Genomic DNA, 13,633 nt, shown 5'->3' with positions numbered 1-13,633 from the left:
GTCAGCCTGGAAGGAGGCGCTTGGAGCCTTCTGGGCTGCACCCGGCTCTTGGTTACAAACTGGGTGTGCTGGAAAATGCCACCGGCTCTGCACTAGGGCAGAAGGGGCCCGGGGAAGGCCCAAGTGCTCCATGCAAGGGAAAAACCTGCCCTGGGTCTGTTATAAATAACTGGGTAGTGTTGGTTTTTACTATTAGGTATTGACTTCTGCAAAATATCCTTAATCACAACCATTTTGATATAGTACAGTTTGTAATCACTTTTAACTGCTTTTGCTGTAGTATAATTTGTCAGCTTTTTGTGGCCAATGCCCTGGCCCCTGTGTAGCTCGTATCCTCAGCACATCATTTATAGATGATATTTGAGTTTGTGGACAGTGTGAAAAACATAGATTATAGTTTTGGCTTTTGAAAAATATTAAAGTGAATGCCATGTGTTGTGCATTAGAATGTTAACATTTGCAGAAGTAGCTGTAGTTGTGAAATAATAACTAATTCTTATATTTTTGTAAATAGATGACAATAATAACTCAATAATAACAATAGAATAACAATAATAACAAAAAATATAATAATAATAATAACAATAATAACACAGATATTTTTGAAATACCTGATGTTCATTTAAAGTACTTCTGGAAATAGCTAAAACTGTCTGCATGGTCAGATAACATTTAAGGAAGAGATGTGATGAGGAGCCCTGCCACTGACCCTTCCACTGTCAATAACTGTCACCTGCTTAAACCACAGAACAGGGGCCCTTGTGAGGGAGTGACACACAACCCTCAAAACATGCACGTACTCTAAAACGGCGAGTTGGGGGTTAAACCAACCTGAAGAATTCCTGGAGCATGTAAACGAGTTCAAAGAAATGTTTGAATGTGTATAACCATTATGAATATATATTTGAACAATACACTGGAGAAACTAGACAAGAAGAGTTGCTGTGGTTAACCGGTGTGCCTCTGGCCATCGCCAAGCACCCAGCCCTGTTACTGATTTATCCCTTATTTTTCCTTATTAAACTTTCAAAAATTCTAAAGAGTGAGGCTCCTTTCTCACAAAACCCAAGGTGCTCACCCTTTGTTCTTCCCCCAAAGCCAGGATTTGTCAATCCTAACCTTTGTCTGGATGGAGGAGAAGGAGGCTGCAAGGAAAAGGAAGATGCACTGGTATGGAGGCCCATGGGAGTCTCAATCTCCCACCCGTGGAGGACTGGTCCCCAATAAGAAGAATACATTTCAAGGTTATGATGAGAAGCTTGCTTCTCCCATAGACCTTTGCAGGCACATGCTGATTTATGGAAAGTTATGTTGCCCCATTGGCCCGTTGGCCTAATTACCCCAGTTCACCCCCCATTACCCATCCCTGGTTAGTCCCTAGAATGTTCTCTCTCTCTGTCCCTCCATTGGCCCTAATTTACTGCATTCCTCTGCCCCTGTTTCCCTATTAGCAGACCCGACCCTTAACCCCTCCTTTGCACCATTTCCCCCATAGCCATTGGACCCTGACCCTCAGCTCCACCCTCACTACCCCATATAAAAACCCCCTGTGCCCTCAGCTTGCACCCTGTCTTTGTCCCTGGGCCCTATTCAGTTCTGTGCCCTGTTCCTGTACCAATAAACCCAGTTTGCTGCAGATCATACCCAGACCCATCCTGCCGACTTTGTCAGCTTTATAAAGCAGCCGTGAGCTTTGGGCTCCAGAGTGCCGGACGCTCCAAGGGCCTCGGCAGCGCCAGGACGCTCCAGACTGGGACAGCCAGGCAGGGCAGGAGGAATCACTGCCCCTTTCCCCTCTCTGCTGCTCCATCTCCCAGCCCAGCATCGCTGCAGGACAGCCTCACTGCCAACGCCATCCTGCCAGGGATGGACTGGGGGGATCTCCTTCCCCTTCCCTCTGGCATGGAGGCAAATCCCATCTTCTCCTTGTCCACCCTCCTTCTTCTCCTCATTCTGTCCTTCATCCATCCATGTTCCTTTCCCATCTCCACTGGGGAGGACAAGGCCAAGAGATCCCACATGAGGAGGGGCTGCAAACCCAGCCTGGGGAGCTGAGAGGAGGTAAAAGCCTCCCTGTGCTGGGAAGGGTTTGGGGAATGTGAGAAGAGCTTCAGGCAGAGCTCAGCCTATTCCTGGCGCCTCCAAAACCAGCGGTGCCAGATACAGAGATCCACGGGGCAGCAGAGATCCCCCTGCAGATCCATGGGGCTGCAGAGATCCCCCTGCAGCCCCCGGAGCAGCCACGATGCCGCACGGCGATGCCTGAGAGGAGGCTGTGACCCCGTGGCCAGAGGGCCCCGCTGGAGCAGCCTGTCCTGGCAGGACTGACCCCGGGCCACAGTGACCCACGCTGCAGCACTTGGAGGGGGCTGTGCCCCGTGGGATGGACTCAGCTCGGAGAAGTTCCTGGAGAAGTCTCCGGTGGGAGAGAGCGCAGGGTGCAGCAGGGGAACGACTCCTGTCCCTGAGCAGAGGGAGAAGCCCCGGGGCATGAACTGAGCCCGGCCCCATTCCCTGTCTGCGGCACTGCCTGGGCAGGAGGTGCAGCTGGAAGGAGGGAGGCGTGGGGGAAAGCTGGATTTAAGGGTCTTCACTTACTTCTTATTATCCTGCTCTGAGTTTTTGGGGTTTTCTGTCAGAAAACTCTCCCCACCCCGACTTATACATAGGGGTTTGGGCCGGTTTTCCCTTTTTGGGGGAAATCAAAGCGATGCACTGATGCACCTAATTAGGATAGGAGAAGTGAGGCTCCAGGGCTTCCCGCTGAGCCGGAGCCACCGGAGCCGCAGTGCCGGGAAAGCCGTGGCGGAAGGTGCGGAGAAGTTTGTTTGTGTTTTCAGCTCAATCCCCCTCGGGCCCGGGCCCGTTCCAGGGCCGTTCCTCAGCTCCGGCTCTGCCCTCACGCAGCCCGGGGGGCCCGGAGAGTGCGGGACGGGGCTGTGCCTGGTGCAGAGCCCGCCCCTGGCTGGGATTGGGCGATGGTGCCGTCAGTCGTGGCTGTGGCGCGCTGATTGGTGGGAGCGGGGCGGAGCAGGGCCCCGGTGGCCGGCTGAGGGCGGCCGTGGCTGGGCAGCGGCGCCATTGTCGGAGCGTGTGTGCGGTCCCGTGCGCGGCGGCAGCGGCCGGAGCGCGGTGAGGCGGCGGCGGAGCTCGGAGGCGGCCGCAGCGCAGGTGGGAGCCGCGCTGGGTTGTGCGGGGGCTCGGGGCTGGCTGCGGGCCTCAGGGGCGGCAGGGGGCTCGGGCGGGTTCGTTGTGCCGTGTCCGGCCGGTGTTGCCGCTGGCGTGAGGGCGCTGCGGGAGCGGCTGCCCGCGGTCTCCTTGCGGCCGCTGCCTCGGCAGGAGCCGCTGCCGGAGCAGCGCTGGCTCGGCCCGGTTGCTGTGGCTGGGACAGAGGGGGCTGCCCTGTGCCCGGGGCTGTGCGGGGAAATTCCCGTGGCTGGAGGTTTGTGTGCGCAGAGGAGACAGAGGAGTCCTGTAAAAGTGACTTTATTGCTGAGCAGAGGAAGAGGCCGTGGGGCATTTGCCGTGCGCTCTCTGCCATTGTTGTAGTTCGCAGCCTCCTTTTTATCCTCATTTTCCCGGCCTCATCTCCCTCTCCCTTTGTGCACTGGCTGAGGTACTTGGAAGGTTCAGATCTCCCCATCTGCCATCTGCATGTCCTCCTTTTTATCCTCATTTTCCCGGCCTCATCTCCCTCTGCCTTTGCCCACTGGCTGAGGTACTTGGAAGGTTCAGATCTCCCCATCTGCCAACTGCATGTCCTGGTAATGTCCCCCCCACTTTTGTATAACAGCCGATATTCACGGCTCTGTAAAGGGTTTGTTCTTCTGGAAGTTCAGGAATTTAGCGGGACTTTCTGTGAGCAGCAGTCCATGTTAATTAGGAACATTTATTGAAACTGATGGTTTCGCCCGTTGCTTCCTTATCTACAAGTCCCTGGCCCCTCGCTCAGCTGCTGAATGAGCTGCACTCTCAAGGTGTGGAGTATCGTAAAAAGATGAAAGTTGCTGTAGCACATCAGAGGAGAAACAGCATTCGTTTAACCCATGGTCTGCCAGGGAGCCACAAAACCGTGTCCCATTCCCATCTTTCCACGTTTGGGCTGGAATATGAGGTGCTTTCTTAATTCCTTTGTTATCTGTTTCACCACTTTTCCTGTCATCTCTTTGCCAACAGTAGTTTGAGTAATTTAATTTTCCACAAACTCCCCTTTTTTCTGCTAAAAGGCAATATGATCCCATCCCATGGTTAAGTGTTGTGTTCCTCATTTCAGTGGATTGGTCAGCAGGAAGGTCAGGAGCTGGAGCTGTCTGGTTGGTTATTATTCTGAGCAGAGCTTGTAATCTAATGATGCCATTGAAATGAGAAATGGGTTCTGTGGCTCCTGAAATGAATTGGTTCGGGTTCCCAGAGGCTGGTCCCTGGTGTTGTAGAATTTGTTCTGCTGGCCGTTCATCTTTTCCCCAATTTTGGGCGCTCTCTCCAGCCAGGGCTGCATCAATTGACTGCTTTTCTCTAATTAAATAATGAAATACTTGGATTTCCAACTGATTTCCCTGAATTTTAGGTAGCAAAAAATCCCCAGTGCTCTAATATACCCTATATAACACAGACAGTGCCAGCACATGTTGGAGTGGGCAGAGGGATGATTCCCTTCCCATTTATTTATAGTGAAGTTTTCCCAATGTTCTCAATGTGCTGTTTCCCTTTGCAGCTTCACCCGTTTCTGTTGCAGGGTCAGATATCCTCCTCCTGGGCTCTGCCTTGAGCTGTGCAAATTCCATCAGTGCCAGCAGGCAGAGCTTGGGGTGAGGGGCAGAGGGAATCAGCCCAATTCCTGCCCCAGGCAAGAGACCCAGGTACATTGTGCACACTTTGCCCAGCAGTGTTCATTTGCATTTCTAAAGCTCCTCTGCAGGCTGCCTGGAATGGAGCTTCTCTTCCAGGGCAGCCATCTGGTGAGTCACATGTGGTCCCCCAGAATCTGTTTTTTTTTAAAAAAATTATTAACTCTTTATGAGTTCAAAGTATTATGGTTAAAGCTGTTCAGTTTTGCAAAATGCAACATAAAGGCAAACATGGAAAAATGCAGAACAAAACTTGATTTTCACACTTCTGTCCCAAACCTACCTGACCATATAAAGTGGGAATATTATGAAAATTTTTTCTCATGTTGTAATTTTGTCACTGAAACTGCAGGGAAAACCAAAACTCTGCAAGAATCTCTTTAGTGTTAGAGAGTCAAGGCATTGCTTGGTTCTGGCCAGGATGTGCAACAGAAATAATTTTTTTCACAAATAGCCCAGCTGTGCAGAGAAAATCATTCCATGCCATGTGAGTTTTACTGGATTTTTCCTAAACTTTATGTCGTCAGAACCAGTCTAAATCCACTGCTTTAATGTTCATTGCTTCCAAGTTGTGTAAGTTTTTAGTATTTGGTTTCCTGTTGGACCCGGATTTCTTCCCCTCTAATGTGAATTCGGTCCACACTCCTGGATTTCCTTCTCAGCCTTTTCCAGCCCAGGTGTCTCCAGCTCTGCCGGGGGCAGTGTCTGGGGTAGCTGTTGGTTGCTGTTTGCTGCTGGGCAATGTTGATGTTTTGTTGCTGGTCGTTATCTCTGTGGGTATCTTTTCGGCTATTCCCAGTCTGTTGGGATGTTAAACTCATCTCCATTGAGTGGTGTAACATCCCTTAAATAAAACCTTTAAAATTCCTTTCCCAAAGGCAAACCTTTGAGTAGAGAAACCTTTCTGAGCAGAGAAATAAGTTTTAAAATAACCGAAATCGGGACATTTTGCAGCAGTGCAATGGCAGGCAGCCCAGAGTGTGGGTGTCAGTGAGCCCCAGAGTGGAATTGTGCCGTGGTGTTCCCCAGCAGCTGTGGCAGTGCAGGCCCAGCCAGCGCTGAAGCTGCAGCAGTGGCAGCAAGGCTTGGCCCCAGTGGCTGGAGATGGCAGAGGAGGGTGGCCAGGATTGCAGAGGATTCCAGGCGAGGATCTGTGGGCAGGCGCAGGGGCTTGGCCCGCTGTGGAGCCCTGGCTGCTGCTGCGTTGCCTTCAGGGCAGGCTCAGGGGCGGCCTCCCATCCTCCTGCTGCAGGCGGGAAGGGCAAATCTGCGGGGCTTCAGAGCCCTTGAGGCCAGGCTGAGGGGTCCCCCCGTGTTGAGCTGTGCTGGCGGCTGTTTCTGGCCTCAGGGACATTTGGCATGGGCCCCTTGGCCACCAGTGGTGCTGCTTTGCACTCCTTAGGCAGGAGCCGATGTCCTGGCTGGGTGTTGGCAGCAGCAAAGTGCCAGGGCAGGCTGTGTGCCAGCCCAGCTTGCTGTGGGAGAATGTGCCTTGATATCTGCTCCAGTGGTTGCTGAAGCAGTGAGAATTGCTTTTGCCCCCGTGTTAGGTGCCATGGTGTCAGCAGAAGATATTGAAGCCTTCCTGCTCAGGGCATTTCAATGCCAGGCTCTCACAAGCACCCACAGCTGGGCGGGTTAAGCTGAGCATGGGGCGGTGACCTGCGCTGTGTCTGATTGCCCTTCCTTAATAACAGCCTGTCTTGTAGCTCTTTTCCCTTCTGCTGCCCTTGCAGAGCCATCCACAAACGCATTTTCTCCCTCAGGCCAGGGAATGTCCCATCATCAATCTCTCCCAGCCTGGGTCTGGAGCTCTGTCCCTTGAGTGCAGTCCTGGGTTCCTTGCCAGCCCCTCTCCAGGCTGTTCAAACAGGAGGCTGGGTTAAACCCTTGCCCTGTCCTCAGTTCTAAGTCCTCCTGTGCCATTGAACAAGTTTCATACTGTAATAACCGAGCCCTGCTCATCCATTTAGACGCTGTTTAGGTTGTCAAAGCTTTACCTTGATGCCAGACTTGAAGTATAGGAGATCCTCCTGTTGTCATCACTTTTCAGGCGAGGCCCCTCTCTGGCCACTGGGTTAAACATTTTAGCACAAGAATTCCTTTGACTAGACCCTGTTTAAAATCCACCTGTAATTCAAATTCTTTTTCCTTTTTGGAAGGTCAGGAAAACTGCCTCAGTTAATCTTCATTTTAACACTTCAAAATTCTGTGTTTCCTCCTGCTGTCCATCTATCGAGTTTGTTGACTGGCTGGATAGGAGTGTTGTAGGGAGACATCCCTGGCTCCAAAAGCCCTGCCTTTAACAGGAACTCAATACCAGGATGTGAGCCCTTCATTCTCTCTCTTGGAACAAGGTATTGCTTGTCCTAGTTGCTTTAAAGTAATTTGTAGTGGCTCCATATCTAATTTTCCCTCTTTCCCTGTCTCTGCCCACACTTCTGGGTTCACTTCAGCATAGGCCTTTTCAATCTTGTCACACAAAGGTAGAACAGAACTGGCCTCTGCAACCCCTTTTACAGTATTAAAATCCAGCTCTCAAATTCCTTCCTAGGTAATTACAATCACAGGAGAAAGAAAAAGAAATTAATTTTATTCAAACCTATCCCCTGCAGCTTCTAATAGTAGTTGAACAAGTCATACCTGCTCATCTTTCCCACTCATTCCCTTAAAACTAAAATATTCCTTTACTATTTTCCCCCTTAGGTCTAAGATTCAGAGTGGATTGAGAGGCCCCTGCGTCCATCAGGAAATGCCTCCTCTCAATGCAGACCCACCCTGAATGTTCTCAAGGGCTGCAGTGTGGAGGGTCCTTGGTGTGATGGGAGCTGTGACAGCCCTGCCAATCCATGTCCATCAAGGGGTGGACTTGCTGGTCCTGAGGGTGCTGCTGTCTGTGCTTGCAGTGTCCTTGTGCCCTGCAGCTGGAGCCCTGGTTCCTTGCCAGGGGCTGTTTAGGTGGGCTCTCCCCTGCCGAGGAGGGCAATGCCTCTGCCAGGTGCTTGTGGCCGAGCCGAGCCCTGGGTGCTGGGACCCCCTTGGGCCCTGGGGTTGATCCCTCAGGGGCTGTAGGAACTGTGCCCTGGCCTTTGCCTTCAGCTTGGCCTTTTGCTGCTCCCTTCTTGCACTCACCTGCTGTGCCTTTGTGCCCAAGTGCTGCAGGGCCTTCTTGTGCCCCTCCTGCAGCCCCCTTAGTTCCTGTGGGTGCTTGTCTTGTTTTACAAGAGAGGTGTCTGCTCAGGAAGGCAGAAAAAGCCTCTCTTGGAATGGAGAATGCAAACCCCCTCCCTTTTCGTTTTTAGAGTAGTGAAATGAAGGGGCTCTCAGGCAAAGATATGGGAGTAGGAATACCAGTTCTTTACTAGTGTGTATAATAAAGCAAACAAACACCAACAGCTGCGGCACTGACAGCAAACAGAGCCCGGACCCAGTCCCGGCCTTTGGGCTGCGGCGCTTTCCCCTTGGGTGCAGTTCCGGGCACGGCCGGCAGGGGCGCTGGTGGCTCCCGCGGGGCGGGGCAGCGCATCCCTCCCATGGGAACCTCTCTGAACGGAAATAGAGCAGTGCCTTCATCTAACTCTTTCACTTTTTTACCTTCTCCAGCCTTTCTCCTGTGTTTTGGGAAAGAATTTGGAGAGGGCTGTCTTTTAACTGAGCTTCTAGTGTTTTGATAAGGTGCTTCCTGTAGAGAGAGAGAGTTTCCCTGAACAGCCGGAGCTGTGGTTACCAAGGGGCCGTAACTCAGAGCAGGACGGGGTCAGGGGAGGATATCCCGGCCAGGCTCGGTGGGAGTGTGGGCAGGGTCTGCTGCCGGAATCAGCAGAGGGGGATCTTCCCGTGGAGCCCGAGGCGGAGCGTGGGCAGCCCCCACATGGCTGATGGCGGCTGATCCGGCAGCTCCTGGCAGAGCAAAGGCAGGTGGGAGAGCCCGGCAGCAGCGGCGGTGCCCAGCACAGGTGGCACGGGCAGGGCAGCCAGGGATGGGATGGCTGGGACCGCCCCTGGGTGCGGTGAGCGCGGTGACCTCGGAGCAGGCGGCAGGACAGAGCAACCCCCATCTTCCCCAGCACGGCCGGCAGAGCGGCCGCGGGCCAGGCAGTGGGAGCAGGGCACACAAATTGAGCGACAGCGCCGGGGCAGGTGGAGCTGCCCTGGGCAGTGAGGCCGCACCTGGGATGGAAACCGGGGCAGGCGGAGCTGAGGCGGGCAGCGAGCCGGGACCCGGGACAGGCGCCTGGGCCGCGAATGGAGGGGGCAAGACCTGCAGAGGATCCCACTCTCTTTCTGATTTTCCTCTTTTTCCCTTCCCTTTCATTTCCCCTTTTATTTTTCTCGGAGGTTACTCATACTTTTAAGATTTTTATTCTTCTATAATCCTCTGTCTAACATATTTCATATTGTCTTCTAGGTAAATGGTTTTTTTTACAAATAAATCCAGAGCCTAAGAAATCTAAACTTCTGCTTGTATACATTGAAATGATCGATGAGCTAACTCACGACCTCCTAATGTTTTTTTTCTCTTGACCTTTTTATTTATCCTTTGGCAAATTAAGCATCTTTCAGTTACTTGCTTTGCAACTCAAAAAATCGCAGTGCGCCCATAGTTCCTTAAAAAATAATCGCACAAAGCTTGAGTATCCCAGTGGGTTTTCTGATGCATGTCTTCTAATATTTTCTTAGAAGCACATTTATTAAGTAATTTTCTTCCATCAAGAAGTTTCCATTTTCCTGATTTATCTTTTTCACTTCCTGTCGTGTTTAAATCTTTTTTCTCGGCTTCCCTAAACTTTGGAATTTCCAGTTTTTCCTCGTTTGTAGTTAATGTTAACATAACTCGTTCATCTCCATTTTCTGCTGCATCCTTAGCTTTGTGCTCTGCCCCCAGTTTGCCCAGTTTGCCTCTCCTTTGGCCGGGTTCCCCCTGCCTGCAGCGGCTGGGAGCAGCCGAGAGCCCCGCGCTGTCCCAACCTGTCCCGGCTCCATCCCCGCTCCTGCCGCGGCTGCGAGGGCTGCGGGAAGGGGGCACCGAGGGTGTGGCTGCTGCTGGGGGAGGAGGAGGAGGGAGGGAAGGGCAGGGATGAAGGGGGAGGAGGAGGTGGGGTTAGAGGGGAGGAGCAGGGGTAGGGATGGAAGAGGAGCGATGAAGGCGGAGAGAGAGCAGCGATGGAAGGAGGGGAAGGAGGGGGGGTTAGCAAGGAGGAGGAGGAGATGGGATGGAATGGGAGAGATGGAAGAGGAGAAGGAGGTGGGGGTAAGACAGAGGGGGAGGAGGAGGGGGGAAGGAAGAGGAGGAGCGGGAGGAAGCTGAGGGACAAAGGCAGATCGAGGCTGAGCCGAGGTAGGGAACCACGCGGTCGATCCCTGCCTGAATTCGCAGCCCCCACCTGTGGGATCATTGTCCCCCCCAATCGCGCCGGTGAGCAGAGAGGGGGAGCTCGGCCGGATATCCCGGGGTGTCCCTGGGTTGGGGTTTTTGGGGGATGTTTGGAGAATGAAGAAGTCCAAGGCTGAGCGGAAAAGGCCCCTTGGGGGGACATCGGGGGGTGGCGGTGGCGGCTGCCGGCGGAGGCAGCCTGGAGGAGCAGAGCCCTGTGTCCCCCAGGAGCCCAAAGTGGGGAGCCCAGAGAGGGGGGAGCGCCGCCATTGGCGGGAGCCTCAAGAGCCTGGAGAGGGGCAGGGGGGACTCCTTGGAGCCGCTGCAGCCCAGAGCAGAGAATGAGGGGAGAAGGGAGCCCGGGAGCCCAAACAGCCCTGGCATCCCAAAATGGGGAGAGCGAAGCGGGGGGAGCTTTTGGCATTGCTGGGACTGCCAGCAGCCTGGGTAGGGTCGGCACCGGGCACAAGGGGGACCCCCAATCCAAGCGTGACCCCCAGCAGCTGGGACAGGGGGGAACCTCCTGAACACCAGAGAAGAGGGGGAAGGGACGGGGAAATCCTGGGAGGCTTTTTCAGGGCTGAATCTGGGTGTTTGGGAGGTTTTCCTGGAGCCCAGATGGCCAGTGACTTGTGGAGATGGACTTGGGCAGAGGCACCTTCAAACTCAATGTGCTCATCCCTTCTTTTCCCCAAACCAGGATTTCCCATTGCCAACTCTTGGGAGGCTGCGAGGAAGAGGAAGATGCTCCAGGACAATGAGGCAGGTGAGGAGGAAGTCAGTGTGTCTGGAATGCTTAAAATCAGATGGTTTTGAGAAAACTGCAAAAGACAAACCTCAGAGACAGTAGAACTGATTTGAGCTTTGTAGCAGGCAATAGATTGATCAGCAGAAAAATCATATAAGAAGTAGAAAGTAAGGAGGAATAGAGCAATGATCTGTGTGCATTAACTTATCTAGAATAACTCCCTAACCTGCGGAAAAGTGTATCTAGCAAGATATTAGGAAGTTCCAAGCTTAATAGTGGAGCTCTGTGCATTGTTTTTTAAGGCTTACAAGCAGGTATTGTACTTGAAATAAGCAAGCATTTTTTTAACCCTCAATGAGCTTATAGTGCTTGGATAGAACTACTGTCAATATTCTTTTGTTTTGTGTGATTGGTCAAAAACCTTTTAAAGTAAGTTTTAACATGAAGTCCTTTGTCTGCTACCTGTGAAGTGAGCTACAGGCATCTTCCCATTGTCATAACCAAGTAATGAGACAGATGGTTGGAAAATCACACAGCTCAGGACGCATTCCCAGCAGTCCAGTCCTGTTTGTGATTTGTGCACAGCCCCGAGCTGGCGATGAGTGCCCCTTTCCCCTCTGTGCTGCTCCATCTCCCAGCCCAGCACGGCCCCGGCTGCAGCTCAGCCCTGGGGGGATCTCCTTGCCCTTGCCTGTGGCACCGAGGCAAATCCCATCCTGTCCTTGTCCTTCCTCCCCCAGAGCAGGAGCTGAGCATGGAGAGCAGGGAGGACAAATGCCCGCGGCAGAACCTGGTGGCAGAGGCCGTTTTGAGTGGCTCCACGGCGCAGGAAGCCAACGGGGAGGAAAAGCCCCGAGATGCCGCACGAGGAGGGGCTGCAAACGCAGCCGGCGGGGATCTGAGGGGGAAAGAGCCAGCCTGGGCCGGGAAGGCGGCCGGAGATCGAGGCAGAGCTCGGAGCTGGTGCTCCATGAGCAGCTCCATGATGGGGAGAAGTCCCACACGTGCGTGGAGTGTGGGAAGAGCTTCAGGTGGAACTGCCACTTGATTGTGCACCAGAGGATCCACACTGGGGAACGGCCCTACGAGTGTGGGGAGTGTGGGAAGAGCTTCAGCGTGAGGTCCAGCCTGATCAGCCACCAGAGGATCCACACTGGGGAGAAGCCCTATGAGTGTGGGGAGTGTGGGAAGAGCTTCAACCTGAGCTCCAGCCTGATGAAGCACCAGAGGATCCACACTGGGGAGAGGCCTTACGAGTGTTCCAAGTGTGGGAAGAGGTTTACGAACAGCTCCCATCTGCTCCAGCACTATCGTATTCACAGAGAGGAGAGGCCCTTCCAATGCCCCAACTGCGGGAAGGGATTCAAGCGCAACTGCACCCTCGTCACCCACCGGCGCATCCACACTGGGGAGAGGCCCTACGAGTGTGATAAATGCAGGAAGAGGTTTCAGAACAGCTCCAATCTCCTCCAGCACTATTGGATTCACAGAGAGGAGAGGCCCTTCCAGTGCCCCGACTGCAGGAAGGGATTCAAGCAGAACTCCACCCTCATCACCCACCGGCGCATCCACACAGGGGAGAGGCCCTTCGAGTGTCCCCAGTGTGGGAAGAGCTTCTCACAGAGCTCTCACTTGACCCAACACCAACGGAGGCACCGGTAAGGGAAGCCCTGCGAGTGCCCCGAGTGTGGGCAGAGCTTCGTGCGCTGCTCCAGCTCCGTCCCCCACTGGAGGAGGCACTTTGGGCACAGCCCTGGTCACTCACATTCCCTGTGATCCATGTTGGGAACACACCTGGCTGCTTCTACTTTTTGTTTGGCCTTAATTTTCCTCTACTTCACCTTCATCCTTTAAAAACACCCAAAACTGGGTTAAATGAAGGAAATTGATTGAATATATCTGAGTTCCATAATTTCTCAGTTGTTTTAGAGGGAATTTAGGATTTGGGGACAGGTTCTGTGTGGAGTGCTGCTGTTGCTATGAGGCAGGAATTTAATGTCACCCTTCTTGTGTTGCTAAGAACTCCTCCCCTGACTCAACCCCAACTCCACCCTTGGGATACCCAATAAAAACTCCGCTTCCTGTGCCCTGTCTTTGGGTGGTAAGAAATGGATTCCCAAAGGATCAGCCCTATTCCTACTGGATTCCAAAGGATCACCGTCATTTTTCACTGAATTCCTCGAGGATCAAGCTTTTCCCACTGGATTCTAAGAGGATCAGCTCTTTTCCACTGGATTCCCAGGGGATCAGCCCTTTTCCCACTGGATTCCAAGGGATCAACCTTTTTCACTGGATTCCAAGAGGATTCTGACTCTGTCACTGTTGTTTTTTTGTTTGTACTACTGCATTCGTATTTTTAATTTTTCCTAATAATGAACTGTTATTTCTATTCCCATATCTTTTCCTGAGAGTCCCTTAATTTCAAATTATTATTATTATTATTATTAATATTAGTAGTAGTAGTAGTAGTAGTAGTAATCAAAGGATGGGCCATATAAAATAGTTCATGAAATATGTAAATGAGTTTATTGTTATGCATGAGGGTCTATGAATCTGCAACAGGCTGATGTAATCAAGCCAGAATAATTGAGGGATGTCCCCGAAAATAACTGGGGCGTCTTGGTGGCCATAACAACCTTTGCTCGATGGTCCTTGTCTCGCATG

At 52.5% G+C, this 13,633-nt stretch overlaps 1 pseudogene; it reads left to right on the top strand.

The window, feature by feature from the left end:
- Positions 1–13,633, top strand: part of LOC128945559 (zinc finger protein 850-like) — a 223,040-nt pseudogene that overhangs the window by 115,222 nt on the left and 94,185 nt on the right.

The sequence above is a fragment of the Melozone crissalis genome, unplaced genomic scaffold (genome assembly GCF_028551555.1).
Source record: "Melozone crissalis strain CALT ecotype California unplaced genomic scaffold, PUWL_Pcris_2 ptg000066l_1, whole genome shotgun sequence".
In the NCBI taxonomy this organism is placed as follows: Eukaryota; Metazoa; Chordata; class Aves; order Passeriformes; family Passerellidae; genus Melozone; species Melozone crissalis.
Note: the sequence above shows the minus strand (reverse complement) of the source record. Positions and strands in the feature narration are given on the sequence as shown.